General features: G+C 40.1%; 1 pseudogene; it reads left to right on the top strand.

Moving 5' to 3' along the window:
- Window positions 1–7,500, top strand: part of LOC127006406 (thyroid peroxidase-like) — a 27,019-nt pseudogene that overhangs the window by 7,162 nt on the left and 12,357 nt on the right.

Here is a 7,500-nt window from a genome sequence, read left to right as displayed (position 1 = left end):
GAACATCTTGGCACTATATACAACAGCTTGGCACTACACACGACCCTTGGCACTATAGAACAGCCTGGCACTATACAGAACACCCTTGGCACTACACACGACCCTTGGCACTATAGAACAGCCTGGCACTATACAGAACACCCTTGGCACTACACACGACCCTTGGCACTATAGAACAGCCTGGCACTATACAGAACACCCTTGGCACTACACACAACCCTTGGCACAATAGAACAGCCTGGCACTATACAGAACACCCTTGGCACTACACACGACCCTTGGCACTATAGAACAGCCTGGCACTATATACAACAGCTTGGCACTACACACGACCCTTGGCACTATAGAACATCTTGGCACTATATACAACAGCTTGGCACTACACACGACCCTTGGCACTATAGAACAGCCTGGCACTATACAGAACACCCTTGGCACTATACACAGAACACCCTTTTCTTCCTCTTAATTCTTTTTCTTCGTCTTTTTCTTCTTCTAATTATTTTTCTTGTCCTTTTTCTTCTTCTAATTATTTTCTTCTAATTATTTTTCTTCTTTTTCTTCCTTTAATTATTTTCTTCTTCTTTTTCTTCCTCTAATTTTTTTTCTTCTTCTTTTTCTTCCTCTAATTATTATTATTATTCTTTTTCTTTCTCTAATTCTTTTTCTTCTTTTCTTCCTCTAATTCTTCTTCTTCTTCTTTTTCTTCCTCTAATTCTTTTTCTTGTCCTTTTTCTTCCTCTAATTCTTCTTCTTTTTCTTCCTTAAATTCTTTTCTTATTCTTTTTCTTCCTTTAATTTTTCTTCTTCTTTTTCTTCCTCTAATTCTTCTTCTTCTTCCTCTAATTTTTTTTCTTGTCCTTTTTCTTCCTCTAATTCTTTTTCTTCTTCTTTTTCTTCCTTAAATTCTTTTCTTCTTCTTTTTCTTCCTCTAATTCTTCTTCTTTTTCTTCCTCTAATTCTTCTTCTTCTTCCTCTAATTCTTTTTCTTGTCCTTTTTCTTCCTCTAATTCTTTTTCTTGTCCTTTTTCTTCCTCTAATTCTTTTTCTTGTCCTTTTCTTCCTCTAATTCTTTTTCTTCTTCTTTTTCTTCCTCTAATTCTTTTTCTTCTTCTTTTTCTTCCTCTTCTTCTTCTTTTTCTTCCTCATTCTTTTTCTTCTTCTTTTTCTTCCTCTAATTCTTTTTCTTGTCCTTTTTCTTTCTCTAATTCTTCTTCTTCTTTTTCTTCCTCTCATTCTTTTTCTTCTTCTTTTTCTTCCTCTAGTTCTTTTTCTTGTCATTTTTCTTCCTCTAATTCTTCTTCTTTTTCTTCCTCTAATTCTTTTTCTTCTTCTTTTTCTTCCTATAATTCTTTTTCTTCTTTTGCTTCCTCTAATTTTTTTCTTCTTCTTTTTCTTCCTCTAATTCTTTTTCTTCTTTTTCTTCCTCTAATTCTTTTTCTTCTTTTTCTTCCTCTAATTCTTCTTCTTTTTCTTCCTCTAATTCTTTTTCTTCTTCTTTTTCTTCCTATAATTCTTCTTCTTCTTTTTCTTCCTCTAATTCTTCTTCTTCTTTTTTTTCTTCCTCTAATTCTTTTTCTTCTTTTTCTTCCTCTAATTCTTTTTCTTCTTTTTCTTCCTCTAATTCTTTTTCTTCTTCTTTTTCTTCTTTTTCTTCCTCTAATTCTTCTTTTTCTTGTCCTTTTCTTCTTCTAATTCTTTTTCTTCTTTTTCTTCCTCTAATTATTTTTTTTCTTCTTTTTCTTCCTCTAATTATTTTTCTTCTTCCTTTTTCTTCTTCTAATTATTTTTGTTCTTTTTTTTCCTCTAATTATTTTTCTTCTTTTTTTTCTTTTAATTCTTTTCTTCTTTTTCTTCCTCTAATTCTTTTTCTTCTTCTTTTTCTTTCCCTAATTCTTCTTTTTCTTCCTTTTTTTTCTCTAATTCTTCATCTTCTTTTTAATCCTATCTTTATTTTTCTTGTTGTACTTTTTCTCCCAGGGGTAGTTTCATGACCCTGGTAGTAGTATGAACCTCCATCTGTACTGTAAACCTAAGAAAACATATATTTGACAAGGCTTTCATAGGAGATTTGGGCACTTCCAGGGGTAGTTTTATGACCCCAGTGGTAGTTTGACCCTTCCTCTGTACCAAGAACCTAAGAACACGCATATTTGACTAGGCTTTCATACGAGTTCAGGGCATTTCCAGGGGGAGTTTTATGACCCCAGTGGTAGTTTGACCCTTCCTCTGTACAAAGAACCTAAGAACACGCATATTTGACTAGGCTTTCATACGAGTTCAGGGCATTTCGAGGGGGAGTTTTATGACCCCAGTGGTAGTTTGACCCTTTCTCTGTACCAGGAACCCCAAAACACAGACATGAGAACCCAGTTAACCTCATTTTTGACCTCTGGAAATTGTCAACATGGGAGGCGGAAACTTCTCATCACACCAACCTGACACAGTGATGATCCCATTGATGTTTCAGGAACCCTCGTGTGTCCTGCCGTGACCTGCCGGGGATCAACCCGGAGCTGTGGAAGGAGCGCGTGTCATGTGGGGTAGGCACATAGCTGGGCGTTATCGCGATAAGTTATCGCGATACTTTATCGCTGATAACAAAATCGGATTATCGACCATCCGCTACTTATTTAAATATATATCGGTATCTTCGTTACTTTTGTAACCAAACTAGCGATGATCGCTACTTTTTTTCCGCCTCTCAGAAAAAAACGTTGTCTCCCTACTGCGCATGCGTGGCCCGGTGTTGTATGAAAAAACTTCGGGGTATGAAATATCTTCGGTGATGAGATTTCATGCTTAGATCATGAAAATTAAAACACTAGGTTATTTATTTTATGCTACTCAAAAATCAATATCTCATAGAGAAAATCATTTAACTTTGCCCCAAAAATGATTATTCACTGCCTCAAATTTGATATTCCATATTCGTTTGTGACCATGCCATGATGCTGAAGGCACCCGGTGTTGTGTTATTTGGTGTCCCATCGTCAAAAGCTGGCGCTTTTGTTTACAAACACTGGTCTCTCGTGAACTGCATGCTCAGACCATTAAGTGTAGACCTGTTCAGTCTCACAATGCTTTTTTAACACATTAAGAGTTGCTGGAAAGCTGAATCAAACATACAGTACCACCATCCTCGCTGTTTCTAGAATGACGTACACTCTGTACATATAAATACAACTCGTACAGAGTGTCGTTCTAAAAACAGCGAGGATGGTAGTGGTACTATATGTCTGATTCAGCCTTCCAGCAACTCTTAATTATTTAAAAGCTTTGTGAGACTGTACAATCTACGCTTGCTGGTCTGAGCATGCACCGTTCACGAGAGACCAGTGTTTGTAAACAATTTTTGACGGTGGGGACGCCAAATAACACAACACCGGTTCAGGCATTTCCAGTATTACCGTCTATATGTACGTGTCAACGTGTGATTTTCAGGTTTTGTAAGTTTCCTAAAATACAGATAATGAAAATTTGAATTCATCAATGTTGTTCTATCTGAAATATCAATATAGTATCGTTTTCGCCTATCGGACTTATCGCTAGCTAGTTTCGGAATTGCGGATTTATATCGGGTATCGGTTATCGGTTATTGCCTATATTTGTGTCTCTAGTTAACGAATATCGGTTATCGCCGTTAAGGTTTTTCATTATCAGTTATCGGTTATCGGGAATAAGGTTTTCTGTTATCGTGCCCAGCTATGGGTAGGCAGGACTAATATTGACTTCAGGGCGGCCGAGCGCATATCACCCTGTGTCATGTGCACCTGTACCAAGGAAGGGGTGAGTGATGTGTGTGTTTTCCTTGCTATAGGGGGATGAGGAAGGGGTGACAAGAGTGAAGGGGTGAGAGATATGTGTTTGTCCTTGCTATAGGGGGGAGAGGAAGGGTGACAGGAGTGAAGGGGTGACAATGCATGACTTTCCTTTCTATAGGGTGAGGAAGGGGTGTTTAAAGGGGTGACAAGAGTGAAGGGGTGACAATGCATGACTTTCCTTTCTTTAGGGTGAGGAAGGGGTGTTTAAAGGGGTGACAAGAGTGAAGGGGTGACAGAATGTGAGACTTTCCTTTCTATAGGGTGAGGAAGGGGTGTTTAAAGGGGTGACAAGAGTGAAGGGGTGACAGAATGTGAGACTTTCCTTTCTATAGGGTGAGGAAGGGGTGTTTAAAGGGGTGACAGGAGTGAAGGGGTGACAATGCATGACTTTCCTTTCTATAGGGTGAGGAAGGGGTGTTTAAAGGGGTGACAGGAGTGAAGGGGTGACAATGCATGACTTTCCTTTCTTTAGGGTGAGGAAGGGGTGACAGTGCATGACTTTCCTTTCTATAGGGTGAGGAAGAGGTGTTTAACCCTTTCCTTGCGCGCGGTGCGGACGCGACTATCCCCTCGGGTGCAGTTGGGCTGTCCAATGGGGGGTCTCTTTTAACCCCTGTATCTCAAAAACTATTCATCACAGCTAGAAACCAAAAACACCACTGGAAAGAATCTATAGGAGTCGGCTATGTATGCCTCTCTTGCGAACGTACATGCACGTTCAGGGAGTGTTGAATGTTAACACTTACGTCGGTGTGTTAGTAAGTAAATATTTATTGCTATCAAAACATCATATACATAGATGCAAACAAAAACATCGTTAACTAAGCATCGGTCTGTGTGTGTGTGTGTGTGTGTGTGTGTGTGTGTTTAGAGAAGTGTTTAACCCGGTAACAGCGGGTATCATGTTTCTTAATGGTCCTTCTAAGCAAGAAAAATGAGGAAAATCATCATCCATACAAACCATTTCATAATATATATCAAAGCATTTGTGATCAGTTTATGTATCATCTTTTGGGGGGGTGTTATATCATGGCACAAATTTGGCCCGTCGCTGCTACACGGTAAAGCCACAAATTTGGCCCGTCGCTGCTACACGGTAAAGACACAAATTTGGCCCGTCGCTGCTACACGGTAAAGCCACAAATTTGGCCCGTCGCTGCTACACGGTAAAGATTACCAACCTAAATATTTTCCTGCGTCACCAATAACATATATTTAGATAGTGCTTTAAGATATACCAAGTCAATTTTTGGCTCACGTACGTTCGATAAACACTTTCAGAACAACTTTACGAGCTCCGCAAGACCAGCCTGGGACGTGTGATCTGCGACAACAGCGACAAGCTCCAGCACGTCCAGCCCAAGGTCATGCTGGAGGCTGATTCCTTCCTGTAAGTATGAGAATGACGGTCAAACTATGAGGCTCTGTTTGAGTCAGTATGTGCTGTTTTAATAAGTGTGTTTACGATAGTTTTAAGCTTGTATTCTTAAGCATCTCAGAGCGCCAGATCGCCAGTTTGAAAATACAGTAAAACCCCGATTATCCGAAATGGAAGGCCTCTTCTTCTTTCGATAAGCTTTTTCGGATAAAATTATTTATGCTCGCCATTTTTTGATCGCCGCTTTGATCGTCGCATTGTGTTCTGCTGTATGGTAAGGACGACTTTTCCTTTCCGGTTTTTTTGCCGCTGCACCTACGTCTGCTTGCGGGGCGTGAGTGCGTGTTGTTTTTGTTTTAGAGTTTGTTTTTTTTTTTTTTTGTATTGATCTATCTACTACCGTTACAAGCTTTTTTCAATACGTAATATTCGATTTCATTTATTTAACTGTTCTAATCTTTTTAATATTATATTACTTATATTATTACTTTTTTTATTATTTTTGTTTTTTTATTATTTGATTTTTTTTTTATAGTTACATAGATAGATAGAACGTGAATGTTGGATAGATGCGTGTGTGTGTGTGTTTATGTGACGAGCTATGTGTTACGTCTACGCATGTGTTGCCATTATGAGGGAATGTTTTGGGTTAAGGAAGGGACGGATAGCTGGACAGACAGACAGAGGACCAGGTGATAGTTAACCAAGTTTTGCACCCACAGCAATGCCCCAATGGCCTCTTGCAGACTCCTTACGTTCTCAAGTTCTTATATTGTCACCACGAGGGAAAGTCTTTGGTTTAGGAAGGGACGGGTAGTTAGGCAGACAGACAGAGGATCAGGCAATAATTAACCAAGCTCTCCACGCACAGGAACGCCCCAATGGCCCCTTGCACCCTCCTTACGTTCTCAAGTTCTTATATTGTCACTATGAGGGGATGGCTTTGGTTAGGAAAGGCACGGGTAGCTAGGCAGACAGACAGAGAACCAGGCAATAGTTAACCAAGCTCTCCACGCACAGGAACGCCCCAATGGCCTCTTGCATCCTCCTTATGTTTTCAAGTTCTTATATTGTCACTATGAGGGAAAGTCTTTGGTTAAGGAAGGGACGGGTAGTTAGGCAGACAGACAGAGGACCAGGCGATAGTTAACCAAGCTCTCCACGCACAGGAATGCCCCAATGGCCTGCCAGGGAAAGAATATCAAGGGTGTGGACCTGAATAAGTGGAAGACCGCCAGCCCCAACTTCATCATTCCCGACAAGATGCTTCAGGAGAGCATTGAGAGGGCCAGGCGCGACAGCACCAACATGAGGGACTTCGAGTGTAACCCCTGGGAAGCACGTGAGTGTGTGTGTGTGTGTGTGTGTGTGTGTGTGTGTGTGTTTTCTTTTTTCTTTTAATTTCATCGGTCAATATTTCTAAGTGTATGTTTCTGTGTGTGTGTGTGTGTGTGTGTTTTCTTTTTTCTTTTAATTTCATCGGTTAATGTTTCTAAGTCTGTATATTTCTGTGTGTGTGTGTGTGTGTGTGTGAGAGAGAGAGAGAGAGAGAGAGAGAGAGAGAGAGAGAGAGAGATTTACTTATCTATATGTACGTATGTAATATAATGATAATGATGATGATGATGATGATAGTGAGGTCAGTACAGGGGGCGGGAAGGATGGAGGGGAGGGGGGAGTGACCTAGGATGACCCCAAATACACACAATGACCTAGTTTGACTGACATTATTATTATTATTTTTTTCTCTGACCATCTTGTGAGCCTATGGGGAGGCCTATTCTGACATGACTAGTGATTGGTGTGTGTGTGTGTGTGTGTGTGTGTGTTTCATTATGGAAAAGGCCTATCGAAATCTACAGAACTATACTGACATGACTAGTGATTGTGTGTGTGTGTGTGTGTGTGTGTGTTTCATTATGGCAAAGGCCTATCGAAATCTACAGAACTATACTGACATGACTAGTGATCGTGTGTGTGTGTGTGTGTGTGTGTGTGTGTGTTTCTTTATGGAAAAGGCCTATCGAAATCTACAGAACTATACTGACATGACTAGTGATTGTGTGTGTGTGTGTGTGTGTGTGTGTGTGTGTGTGTGTGTGTAGCCCTGGAGCCCAACTTAACAATGACACACACTGGAACATAATAATCCCATAATAAACACAAATATAACACTTAAAAATCAGGTATAAATCACAGTATAGCGTGTTCAGCGAAGTCCGAGGTGTAATTAACAGATGCCGTGAAGACTAGCTTGCCGGCACACCCTAACGCACACACCGAACACACTCTACCCTT

Source organism: Eriocheir sinensis, chromosome 32 (genome assembly GCF_024679095.1).
Source record: "Eriocheir sinensis breed Jianghai 21 chromosome 32, ASM2467909v1, whole genome shotgun sequence".
NCBI lineage: Eukaryota > Metazoa > Arthropoda > Malacostraca > Decapoda > Varunidae > Eriocheir > Eriocheir sinensis.
The sequence above is the reverse complement of the archived record's forward strand: the minus strand, read 5'-3'. Positions and strand labels throughout refer to the sequence as shown.